Below are 13,326 nucleotides of genomic sequence, written 5' to 3' on the forward strand. Positions count from 1 at the left end.
GCAGGACACCTAGGAGTGAGGAAGACTGTGGCACGCATTTTGAAACACTTCTACTGGCCAGGTATCTTCAGGGATGTTTCCTGGTATTGTAAGTCTTGTCACACCTGTCAAGTTGTGGGGAAGTGTAATCAGACCGAAAAGGTTGCACCTCTAGTTCCCATTCCTCCTTTTGAGGCGCCTTTCACCCGTGTGTTATTGGATATTGTGGGCCCTCTTCCTAAGACTTCTTCAGGATTTTCTTATGTGTTGACCCTGATTGATATGGCTACTCGTTATCCTGAAGCCATTCCACTTAGAAATATCTCAGCAAAGAACGTGGTTAAGGAAATGCTAGGGTTCTTCACAAAGTTTGGTCTGCCCAAGGAGGTACAGTCAGACCGGGGAAGTAATTTCATGTCAAATGTTTTCAAGCAGTCTTTGAAAGAGTTGGGCATCACCCAGATCACGTCTTCAGCTTACCATCCCCAGACCCAAGGAGCGTTGGAGAGATATCATCAAACACTCAAATCGATGCTCAAGAAATACTGTTTGGAACATCAGAAAGACTGGGACAAAGGTCTTCCATTCGTTGTATTTGCCGCAAGAGAATCTCCAAATGAATCACTGGGCTTCTCACCCATTGAACCACTGTTTGGCCATGAAGTAAGAGGACCCCTTAAGTTACTCAAGGAATGCTGGCTGTTGGAGGAAGATGACGTCAACCTGCTGGAGTATGTGATGAAGTTCAAACAACGGCTGTCCACTGCTTTACAGCTGGCGAGAGAGAATTTAGGAGCTGCTTAGGAGAAGATGAAGACTTGGTATGATAAGAAGTCCAGGTTACGCCACTTTCAGCCAGGAGATCAGGTTTTGATTCTGCTACCAGTGCATGGGCAACCTCTTCTAGCCAAGTTTAGTGGTCCTTATTTCGTGGAGAAGAAACTCAGTGATGTCAACTATGTCATCGCCACACCAGATCGTAGAAAGAACAAGCAACTTTGTCACATCAATATGCTAAAGTTATATCACAGGCAGGACGAAAATAACCCAGTCTGCACTGTAGCTGTTCCACCCGAGTCTGCAAGTGAAGTTCTCCCATGCAGCATGAGCCTGAGTGATAGTTTGGGGAAGAATCCTGATATCATGAATGATCTCCAGACTAAGCTTTCTCATCTACCTCCCGAGGAAAGGCAGGAGTTTTCGGCATTACTGCAGGAGTACCCGCAAGCGTTCCGTGCTATTCCAGGAAGAACCACTGTGTTGATGCATGATGTCGATGTTGGAGACGCAAAGCCAATTAAACTGCCTCCTTACCGTGTGAACCCAGTGAAAGTTCCTCTCATCCAGAAGGAGCTTGGCTACCTGTTGGACCACAAGATGATTGAGCCCTGTCAGAGCGAGTGGAGTTCTCCTGTCACTCTAGTCCCTAAGCCAGGTGGGTCACGACGGCTTTGCATTGACTACAGACGTGTTAATCAGATAACTAAAACAGACACTTACCCTCTCCCTCGCGTGGAAGATTGCATAGACAAGATCGGAAAGGCTAGGTACATAAGTAAGTTTGATTTGTTAAAGGGATACTGGCAAGTACCTATGACTGAACGTGCTAGGGAGATCTCATGTTTTGTAACACTAGGAAAGACTTTTGCATGTTCTGGAATGCCATATGGTATGAAGAATGCACCAGCCACTTTTCAGAAGCTCATGAATGTTGTAACAGAGGGTTTGGCATGGTGTGTTGTTTATATTGATGATGTATTAATCTTCAGTGACAACTGGAAAGATCACCTATGCCATGTCAGTAAATTTCTTGAGCGTTTGGTTCAGGCTAATCTTGTAGCTAATTTATCAAAGTGTGAGTTTGGTCAAGCTAAAGTTCAGTACCTTGGGTACGTAATTGGTGATGGACATGTTGCACCACCAAGAGCTAAGGTTCAGGTTATAAGTGATCTTCCCAGATCTAAAAGTAGGAAAGAGCTACAAAGATTTTTGGGAATGGTAGGTTATTACCGGAGATTTGTTCTAAACTTTTCAATTCTTGTATCACCACTTACAGACCTACTGAAAAAGGGAGTTAAATTTGTCTGGACCGATAACTGTGAATCCTCTTTCAACAAACTTAAAGCTATCCTATTAAGTCAGCCAGTGCTCGCTACTCCAAATTTTGCTAAGCCTTTTAAGATGGCTGTTGATGCAAGTGATACAGGAGCTGGGGCTGTTTTGCTGCAAGAGGATGATCAGGGTATTGAACACCCTGTATCTTATTACAGTAAGAAGTTCACTCCACCTCAAAAGAACTACTCCACTATTGAGAAAGAGCTTTTGGCCCTGATTTTGGGTTTACAGCATTTTTCATTTTATTTGTGTTCTGGTTTTGACCCCATAGTCATTTATACCGATCATAACCCACTGAAATTCCTTAGTAAGTTTAAAGATAAAATTCAGAGATTGACAAGATGGAGTCTACTTCTTCAGTATTCATTAGACATATAACTTGTCAAAGGGAAAGAAAATGTTATTGCAGATTGCTTATCTAGACTTTAGACAGATTGTTTTAGAGTAATAAGAAATTTCCTTTGTAAATTTCTTTTTCTTTGTGGGGAGGTGTTACATAGCCTATGATTTTTCATCCTTTGTGTAATTCTAACATACAGTATGCTGCATGTTTGATCACAAGCGTGTTCTACCTCACTCCCCCCGTCCTCCCTTATAGTAAAGTAAGTCGTTCTTTCTGTTGTTCAGAGCAGGATTGTAAACTCTTTGTCCCCATGGCTTCATTTGCGCGTCCTTCTTACAAGTTGTATCAAGCTCTACCGGCCCCTATATAATGAGCTCAGTCTCTACATCAATTGCCACGTTGATCTACTCCTCATTTTGTTCACATCTCTGTCCTCCCCTGTACAGTTATTATTATTGTGAGTGCTCAGGAAGTCTCCAGCCATCTAGCAGCTGTGTAATTTGAGTATAAGTGTTACTGCTTTTTTTCTTGCACTGTATAGCGTGGGGAGTTGGTTCTTGGGCCTAGTAAGGTTTTCGTGATTAATGTAAGATTATGTCAGCCAATTGTAAAAAATAGTTTGTATCTGTAATAATTTATCTTGCATTAACTGAGCATTATCCAGTGTATAGTCATTTTATCAGGGCTGACTTAGATAAATTTGCGCTTGCTAATTTCGTGTTAATAGAGGCTATTGCAGTTAACCATATATTTAACCTGTTTTTTGCCATTACATTATCCTTATGAGTCCTGAATGTTTTGTTGTTAGTTTGAGCATTAAACTTTAACTTGTAATTTTAACTAACTCTTTTGTTTTGAACCTGGAACTTTACGGGACAGTAATGATTTTTAGTATTCTCACTTAAAGTGTACATTATCTTTCGCTGTTCCGTAACAATATATATATATATATATATATATATCTATATATATATATATATATATATATATATATATATATATATATATATATATATTGTTACGGAACAGAGAAAGATAATGTACACTTTAAGTGAGAATACTAATAATCACTACTGTCCCATAAAGGTCCAGGTTCAAAATAAAAGAGTTAGGTAAAATTACAAGCTAAAGTTTAATGCTCAAACTAACAACAAAACATTCAGAACTCATAAGGATAATGTAATGGTAAAAAAACAGGTTAAATATATGGTTAACTGCAATAGCCTCTATTAACACGAAATTAGCAAGAGTAAATTTATCTAAGTCAGCCCTGCTAAAATGAAAATACACTGGGTAATGCTCAGTTAATGCAAGATAAATTATTACAGATACAAACTATTATTAATGATGGCTGACAACAAGAACCCCACACAAATTACAAAAACCCTACTAGGCCTAAGAATTAACCTTACGCTACACAGTACGAGAAAAAATGCAACAACAGTTATACTCAAATAACACACAACTGCTAGATGGTTGAAGACTTCCAAGCACTCTCAATAATAATAACTGTACAGGGGAGGACAGAGATGTGAACAAAATGAGGAGCAGATCTAAGTGGCCATGATGCAGAGACTGAGCTCATTATATAGGGGCCGGCAGAGCTTGATACAACTTGTAAGAAGGACGCGCATATGAAGCCATAGGGGACAAAGAGCTGACAATCCTACTCTGAACAACAGAAAGGACGACTTACTCTACTATAACGGTAGAAGGGGGGAACTGAGGCAGAACAGGCTCGTGATCAAACATGCAGCATACTGTGCGTTAAAATTACACAAAGGATGATGAAATCATAGGCTATGTAACACCTCCCCACAAAGAAAAAGAAATTTACAAAGGAAATTTCTTATTACTCTAAAACAATCTGTCTAAAGTCTAGATAAGCAATCTGCAATAACATTTTCTTTCCCCTTGACATGTTGTATGTCTAATGAATACTCCTGAAGAAGTAGACTCCATCTTGTCAAACTCTGATTTTTATCTTTAAACTTACTAACGAATTTCAGTGGGTTATGATCGGTATAAATGACCATGGGGTCAAAACCAGAACACAAATGAAATAAAAAAGGGTGTAAACCCAAAATCAAGGCCAAAAGCTCTTTCTCAATAGTTGAGTAGTTCTTTTGAGGTGGAGTGAGCTTCTTACTGTAATAAGTTACAGGGTGTTCAATACCCTGATCATCCTCTTGCAGCAAAACAGCCCCAGCTCCTGTATCACTTGCATCAACAGCCATCTTAAAAGGCTTAGCAAAATTTGGAGTAGCGAGCACTGGCTGACCTAATAGGATGGCTTTTAGTTTGTTGAAAGAGGATTCACAGTTATCGGTCCAGACAAATTTAACTCCCTTTTTCAGTAGGTCTGTAAGTGGTGACACAAGAATTGAAAATTTAAGAACAAATCTTCGGTAATAACCTACCATTCCCAAAAATCTTTGTAGATCTTTCCTACTTTTAGATCTGGGAAGATCACTTATAAACTGATCCTTAGCTGCTGGTGGTGCAACATGTCCATCACCAATTACATACCCAAGGTACTGAACTTTAGCTTGACCAAACTCGCACTCTGATAAATTAGCTACAAGATTACCCTGAACTAAACGGTCAAGAAATTTACTGACATGGCATAGGTGATCTTTCCAGTTGTCACTGAAGATTAATACATCATCAATATAAACAACACACCATGCCAAACCCTCTGTTACAACATTCATGAGCTTCTGAAATGTGGCTAGTGCATTCTTCATACCATATGGCATTACCGAACATGCAAAAGTCTTTCCTAGTGTTACAAAACATGAGATCTCCCTAGCACGTTCAGTCATAGGTACTTGCCAGTATCCCTTTAACAAATCAAACTTACTTATGTACCTAGCCTTTCCGATCTTGTCTATGCAATCTTCCACACGAGGGAGAGGGTAAGTGTCTGTTTTGGTTATCTGATTAACACGTCTGTAGTCGATGCAAAGCCGCTGTGACCCACCTGGCTTAGGAACTAGAGTGACAGGAGAACTCCACTCGCTCTGACAGGGCTCAATCATCTTGTGGTCCAAAAAGTAGCCAAGCTCCTTCTGGATGAGAGGAACTTTCACTGGGTTCACACGGTAAGGAGGCAGTTTAATTGGCTTTGCATCTCCAACATCGACATCATGCATCAACACAGTGGTTCTTCCTGGAGTGGCATGGAACATTTGCGGGTACGCCTGCAGTAATGCCAAAAACTCCTGCCTTTCCTCGGGAGGTAGATGAGAAAGCTTAGTCTGGAGATCATTCATGATATCAGGATTCTTCCCCAAACTATCACTCAGGCTCATACTGCATAGGAGAGCTTCACTTGCAGACTCGGGTGGAACAGCTACAGTGCAGACTGGATTATTTTCGTCCCGCCTGTGATATAACTTTAGCATGTTGATGTGACATAGTTGCTTGTTCTTTCTACGATCTGGTGTGGCGATGACATAGTTGACATCACTGAGTTTCTTCTCCACGAAATAAGGACCACTAAACTTGGCTTGAAGAGGTTGCCCATGAACTGGTAGCAGAATCAAAACCTGATCTCCTGGCTGAAAGTGGCATAACCTGGACTTCTTATCATACCAAGTCTTCATCTTCTCCTGAGCAGCTCCTAAATTCTCTCTCGCCAGCTGTAAAGCAGTGGACAGCCGTTCTTTGAACTTCATCACATACTCCAGCAGGTTGACGTCATCTTCCTCCGACAGTCAGCATTCCTTGAGTAGCTTAAGGGGTCCTCTTACTTCATGGCCAAACAGTGGTTCAATGGGTGAGAAGCCCAGTGATTCATTTGGAGATTCTCTTGCGGCAAATACAACGAATGGAAGACCTTTGTCCCAGTCTTTCTGATGTTCCAAACAGTATTTCTTGAGCATCAATTTGAGTGTTTGATGATATCTCTCCAACGCTCCTTGGGTCTGGGGAAGGTAAGCTGAAGACGTGATCTGGGTGATGCCCAACTCTTTCAGAGACTGCTTGAAAACATTTGACATGAAATTACTTCCCCGGTCTGACTGTTCCTCCTTGGGCAGACCAAACATTGTGAAGAACCCTAGCATTTCCTTAACCACGTTCTTTGCTGAGATATTTCTAAGTGGAATGGCTTCAGGATAACGAGTCGCCATATCAATCAGGGTCAACACATAAGAAAATCCTGAAGAAGTCTTAGGAAGAGGGCCCACAATATCCAATAACACACGGGTGAAAGGCGCCTCAAAAGGAGGAATGGGAACTAGAGGTGCAACCTTTTCGGTCTGATTACACTTCCCCACAACTTGACAGGTGTGACAAGACTTACAATACCAGGAAACATCCCTGAAGATACCTGGCCAGTAGAAGTGTTTCAAAATGCGTGCCACAGTCTTCCTCACTCCTAGGTGTCCTGCCAAACTGGAATCATGAGCCACTCTAATGATATCCTGCCTACAAACACGAGGGATGACAACTTGATGTACAACCTCCCATTCACAGTCGGCTGATGCTGTTTGGGGTCTCCACTTCCTCGTAAGTACTCCTGACTTTATATAATAACAAGTAGAAGCACCAGCTGACTCTTCCTCACTGCAAGCAGAGTTAGCTAGACCTTTCAACTCAGGGTCAGCAACCTGCAACTCAACCAACTCTTGACGAGACAAATTATCTATTCTTCTCTCATCAAGATATAGGCTTACATCATTATTAATACACCGTTTGAAGTCCTCCAGCAAAATCATCTGCTTAAATTTACCAAAATCAGAATCCACATTCTTAGAATTTAACCACTGCTTTAACAGATCTTCTTTGATTTTTGCATACTCAACATGGGATTGCTTATCTTGCTTATAAGTTGTCCTAAATTTTACTCTATAGGCTTCAGGAACAAGCTCATAGGCCTTAAGAATCAAGGTCTTAACTACATCATAATTATCAGATTGATCCTGAGGCAGAGATGCATAAGTTACTTGAGCTTTACCGGTGAGAACAGTTTGAAGGAGTACTGGCCAATACTTTTTGGGCCAATTAAAACCTGTAGCTACCCTCTCAAACAACTGAAAATACTTTGTTAAATCAGATTCATTAAAAGGAGGGACAAGTTTAACATTTTTAGCCACATCAAAATCATCAGAGCTAGATGATCCAGTTCCACCTTGTTTCATGCGATACTCATGGTCTGCCTGAATCCTGGCAAATTCAACTTGTGCCTGTATCTGTGCCTACTGAATCCGAGCCTGAGATTCAGCCTCCTTAGCATTTGCTTGAAATTCAGCCTCCTTAACACAAGCCTCCTTAGCCTGAGACTCAGCCTCCTTAGCACGTGCTTGAAATTCAGCTTCCTTCACACGAGCCTCCTGCAGGGCTAGCTGTAACTTAGCTAATTCAATCTGCGTTTGCTCATTTGGAGGAGTTACATTAAACAAGCTTTTATTAATCATGCCAACAATTTGATCTTTAGAATTGATGAGAGTGAACTGCAATTCCCAATTGTTGAGCAACAAGCTTAAGTTCATTCTTTGTTCTGTTTTCTACATCACACACTGTTTGCACATTTGACAAAAAATCTTTGGCTTCATCAAGTGAAGTAATAGTAGACATCATGAATAAGTAACAGTCACAAAATATCAAGCAATATCCTTATGATAATATCCTGAATATCCTGATAAGAGGTCGCCAAATTTATGTTACGGAACAGAGAAAGATAATGTACACTTTAAGTGAGAATACTAATAATCACTACTGTCCCGTAAAGGTCCAGGTTCAAAATAAAAGAGTTAGGTAAAATTACAAGTTAAAGTTTAATGCTCAAACTAACAACAAAACATTCAGGACTCATAAGGATAATGTAATGGCAAAAAAAGAGGTTAAATATATGGTTAACTGCAATAGCCTCTATTAACACGAAATTAGCAAGAGTAAATTTATCTAAGTCAGCCCTGCTAAAATGAAAATACACTGGGTAATGCTCAGTTAATGCATGATAAATTATTACAGATACAAACTATTATTAATGATGGCTGACAACAAGAACCCCACACAAATTACAAAAACCCTACTAGGCCTAAGAATTAACCTTACGCTACACAGTACGAGAAAAAAATGCAACAACAGTTATACTCAAATCACACACAGCTGCTAGATGGTTGGAGACTTCCGAGCACTCACAATAATAATAACTGTACAGGGGAGGACAGAGATGTGAACAAAATGAGGAGCAGATCTAAGTGGCCATGATGCAGAGACTGAGCTCATTATATAGGGGCCGGCAGAGCTTGATACAACTTGTAAGAAGGACGTGCAAATGAAGCTATAGGGGACAAAGAGCTGACAATCCTACTCTGAACAACAGAAAGGACGACTTACTCTACTATAACGGTAGAAGGGGGGAACCGAGGCAGAACACGCTCGTGATCAAACATGCAGCATACTGTGCGTTAAAATTACACAAAGGATGATGAAATCATAGGCTATGTAACAATATATATATATATATATATATATATATATATATATATATATATATATATACACACACGAGTATATATACAGAGAAAGTCAGAGAGAGAAATGGGAGTTGATAGGTGGAACAGTTTGACCTGACGTGCACAGTATTATCTGATGAATAACAATGACTTGGTTCAAGAGAGGCGCGCCACTGAGATGGCAGGGTTGCTCAGAGCTGAGAAAGGGGGTGTGATGTAAGCCAGGGTTAAATGTGGCCTGACTACAGGTGAGGCAGGATATGTAAGGACAGCAAGGCAGAGGCAGCTGGGACAGGGTGAGTCAGGGCTGGATGAGACAATGTTGGGAGGGGCAGGGGCAGGAGAGACAATGTAAGGTAAGGTTATCAGTGCTAGGTGAATATAGGAATGTATACCTGAGTGAAAGATAAAAACGGTAGATTACTAGTGGACAAGGGAGAAAAAGTGAGCAGATGGAGAGAACATTTTAATGAACTGTTGAACATAGAGAATGAAAGTAATCCGAGTATAAGGGGCTGGGGAATGGCTGGGAGAAGGAGGCAGGTGAGAAGACAAGAAGAAATCAGTAGGATGGAAGTTGCGGAAGCAATGAAGAAAGTCAAAATGGGGAAGGCCCCAGGAATTGATGGAGTGTGTGGTGAAATAGTGAAGCATGAGGGAGAGATAGTAGTAGAATGGATGTGGAAGATGTGCAGATTGGCCTGGGAGGATGTTAGAGTCCTGGAGGGTTGGAAGTCAGGTATAATTATTCCCTTGTACAAAGGGAATGGGGACAAAGAAGTGTGTGGTAATCATAGGGGTATTTGTCTTCTTAGTATAATAGGAAAAGTATAAGGTAGGATACTTATTGACAGAGTTAGGGAAATAATAGAGGAAATACTTGGAGAAGAACAGGGAGGCTTTAGGAAGGGAAGAGGTTGTGTAGATCAGATATTCATTCTTAGATCTTTAGTGGAAAAGTTTCTAGAGAAGGGAAAGAAGTTGTATGCGGCATTCATGGATTTGGAGAAAGCATATGACAGGGTGGATAGACAAGGATTGTGAAGAATATTAAGAATAAATGGAGTAGATGGGAAGCTGTTGAATGCTGTGGAGAGTATGTATGAGGGTTCTAAGGCTGCAGTGCGTGTGGATAGTGACCTGAGTGAGTTTTTCTATTTGAAAGTTGGGTTGAAACAGAGATGTGTCATGTCTCCATGGTTGCTCAGTCTGTATATGGATAGGGTTATAAAAGAGATACAAGGTAGGGCAGTGGATGTTGGAGTGGCCCTACTGAGAGAGGGCAATGATTGGAAACTCCTTGTACCCCTACATGCAATCTCTACCAGACAGCCTAAGCCACTAGGTAGGGATACATTGGCTGTATCAACCCTGCTTCGGTAGGGATAGGCCGGTCCTGCAGTGTGTGTGTGTGTGTGTGTGTGTGTGTGTGTGTGTGTGTGTGTGTGTGTTTCTTTTAATTCTCTAATGATTAAAAATACTTACCGACCACCTCAGTCTGTGTTAAAGTTTATACTTTTAACTGAAATCTTCCGACACCTGACAGGCCAAGGTAACCACCGTTTGTAATATTTCATCAGGCTGCTGCTCTTTTCTCGTTCATGCTAACTATTTACTTAACCCTTCACCCGCCACTGCAGAGAGAGAGAGAGAGAGAGAGAGAGAGAGAGAGATTATATCCAGCGCTGAAACAGTCCTCCTTCCCCTCCTTCCCTGCATGGAAAAAAAGAAATGCTCAAATAGGAGAGAGTGCTGTAATGTATGAAGTGCTTGAAGGGGTACATCAAGGAAGAAAGGTTGCTGGTTCCTTGAAGGCAGTGATAAAAAACAGGGAAGTGAGCATGGAATTGAAAAAGCTACTACATGATGGTATTGTCATACCAACTCAAACGTATAGAAGTGAGGCTTGGACGCGAGACCAGTTAAAGAAGAGGGGCCTGAGTTGATGTGTGTGTGTGTGTGTGTGTGTGTGTGTGTGTGTGTGTGTGTGTGAGAGAGAGAGAGAGAGAGAGAGAGAGAGAGAGAGAGAGAGATATTAAGATATAGAGTGGGGTGAGGAAGAAATAAGTCAGAAGGAGAGACAGAACCAGTGAGAAAGGAATGAACTTGTACAGCATGATATGAGTTAGAGAAACAGGAAGAGAGGAAGAAAGTGGGAGACGAAGATAATACGACTGAGAATAGTAGACAACAGTAACAAAGATAGTCGAAGAATGGGTGAGATAGGTAAGCGAGATGTGGAGAGCGGTTCTGTTGAAGAGAAGATAGGACAAGGAAGAAAAAAATAATTAGTAGTAGAAAGAAGTCAAAACTAGTATGAGGGGGAACAGACAAAATTAATGAGCCAGGGGAGGGATGTTGTAAGAGGAGAAGGAAAACAACTGGAGGGAGCTAAACATAGGAAAATAGGAAGAATGAGATACGAATGAAGACAGGGAGAGGGAAACGGGGCAAGGAGAGAGATAGAGAGTTGGGTAGCGACGAAGCTGGTAAGAGAAATAGAGAGGAGTTCAGAAAAAGCAGAGACACCGATGTGATAGAGAGATCAATCTGTGCTTTTGGTGTAGTCTGGGTGTGGTAGAGAGAGAGAGAGAATAAAACAAAGATCGATAAGGAATAGGGAAAACAGTGGAAACAATATTTAGGAGAAGAAAAATTAAAGAAAAATAATAATAAAAATACAAGCCTCTGGAGGTGGAGGATAGGCAAAGAGGCAGAAAAAGTCAAGAGAAATATTGAGATGATTTTGGAACAAAGAAAGTAAGAGAAAAAGCCAATCCCTTTCAATTTGCGATAGAATTATTTTCCTTCTAATAGAGAATGTAATTTTCCTTAGGAGGAGTATTTATTTACATTTATGTGGAATAGAGAGAGAGGCTTCCATAATACACCATTACATGGTTATATCTCATTTTGCCACATTTCACACCTTCCCCTTCCTTGTAGCCACATACCCACCACACCTTACACATGTCACACCCACATCTTGCACTGCTACAGCTCACACCACCATACATGACACAACCACACCTCACATTGCCACACCCCACACCGCCATACTTCAAACTGCCACACCTTACACTGCTACATCTCACACCTACATACTTCATACTCTCACACCTTACACCGCCACATATCACACGGCCATATTTCACACAACCACATCTCATACTACTACACCACACATCTCACACTGCCACACCTGACAGGGCCATACTTCACACTCTCACACCTCATAATGCCACACCTCGTACTGCCAAACCTGACACTGCCACATCTCACCCTGCCATACATCACATCGTCATGCTTTTCACTATCACACCTCACACGGCCATACCCCACATGGATACACACTACACTGCCACAAATGTTTAAGTGACATAGCCATATCTCACACAGCCACACCTCACACCACCACAGCTCACAAGGTCATACGTGACACCGCCACACCCCACACCGTCACACTTACCACCACCATACTTAATACTGCCACACCTCACACCGGTATACTAGACGTTGTCACACCTACCACCGCCACGCCCCATACTCCTTCACTTCACACTGCCACACCTCACACTGCCTCACCTCATACTGCCACATAAACATTGCCACTCCTCATAGTGCCATACCTCCACCCCCACTCCTTATACACACTCTACATTGCCACAACATAAACAACTCACAGTACTTCACCTCACAGCAATTTATCATACTGCCACACCTTACACTGAATCCACCTCTCAGTATCCCACCTCACACACACACACACACACACACACACACACACACACACACACACACACACACACACACACACACACACACACACACGGCAATATTTCACAAGGCAGCACCTTCCCTCCTCTTTATTACTGGTGAGGTGACTGGAAGTGACAGCACGCTCTGAGCCTTTGGATATTACAGTTTAATTTTAGCCACAAACGATTTTCCTGTAATACCCTATGCAAGGACTTATAAGACACTTCCTGCCACCTACTCTTCGCTAACCATGTGACCTCAAACACTGACCCTGTGATATTTTACCTCCCTCCATGATCCTCTGACATCTGACTCAGTCCTTTGGGCCCCCAGCTTTGATTCACCAACCTTTGGTTTTCGAGTAACCCCTATGTTCTCCATCTTGAGCCTCCGAGTGCCACCTGGACCGTGTGCCGGGTGAGGTGTGAAACGCGGCATATCAGCAGTGTCTATGTACGCTCGGCTACCCACACCATGACATATGGCTGGATTCGTGCACAACTGGCAAGGGGGGAGGGGGAAGGGAGGAAGAAGAAGAAGAATACGAAGGCTCAGAATCAATTCTTATCTGGATACCAACATACAGTCTTATCCCAGAATACAACATGTAACAATCAAATTTTCATATAGGTTTTCCAGCCTGCACTTGCGCTGAGTGAACGA

The sequence above is a fragment of the Coenobita brevimanus genome, chromosome 7, assembly GCF_032717465.1.
Source record: "Coenobita brevimanus isolate Jiangsu-jjx chromosome 7, ASM3271746v2, whole genome shotgun sequence".
NCBI lineage: Eukaryota > Metazoa > Arthropoda > Malacostraca > Decapoda > Coenobitidae > Coenobita > Coenobita brevimanus.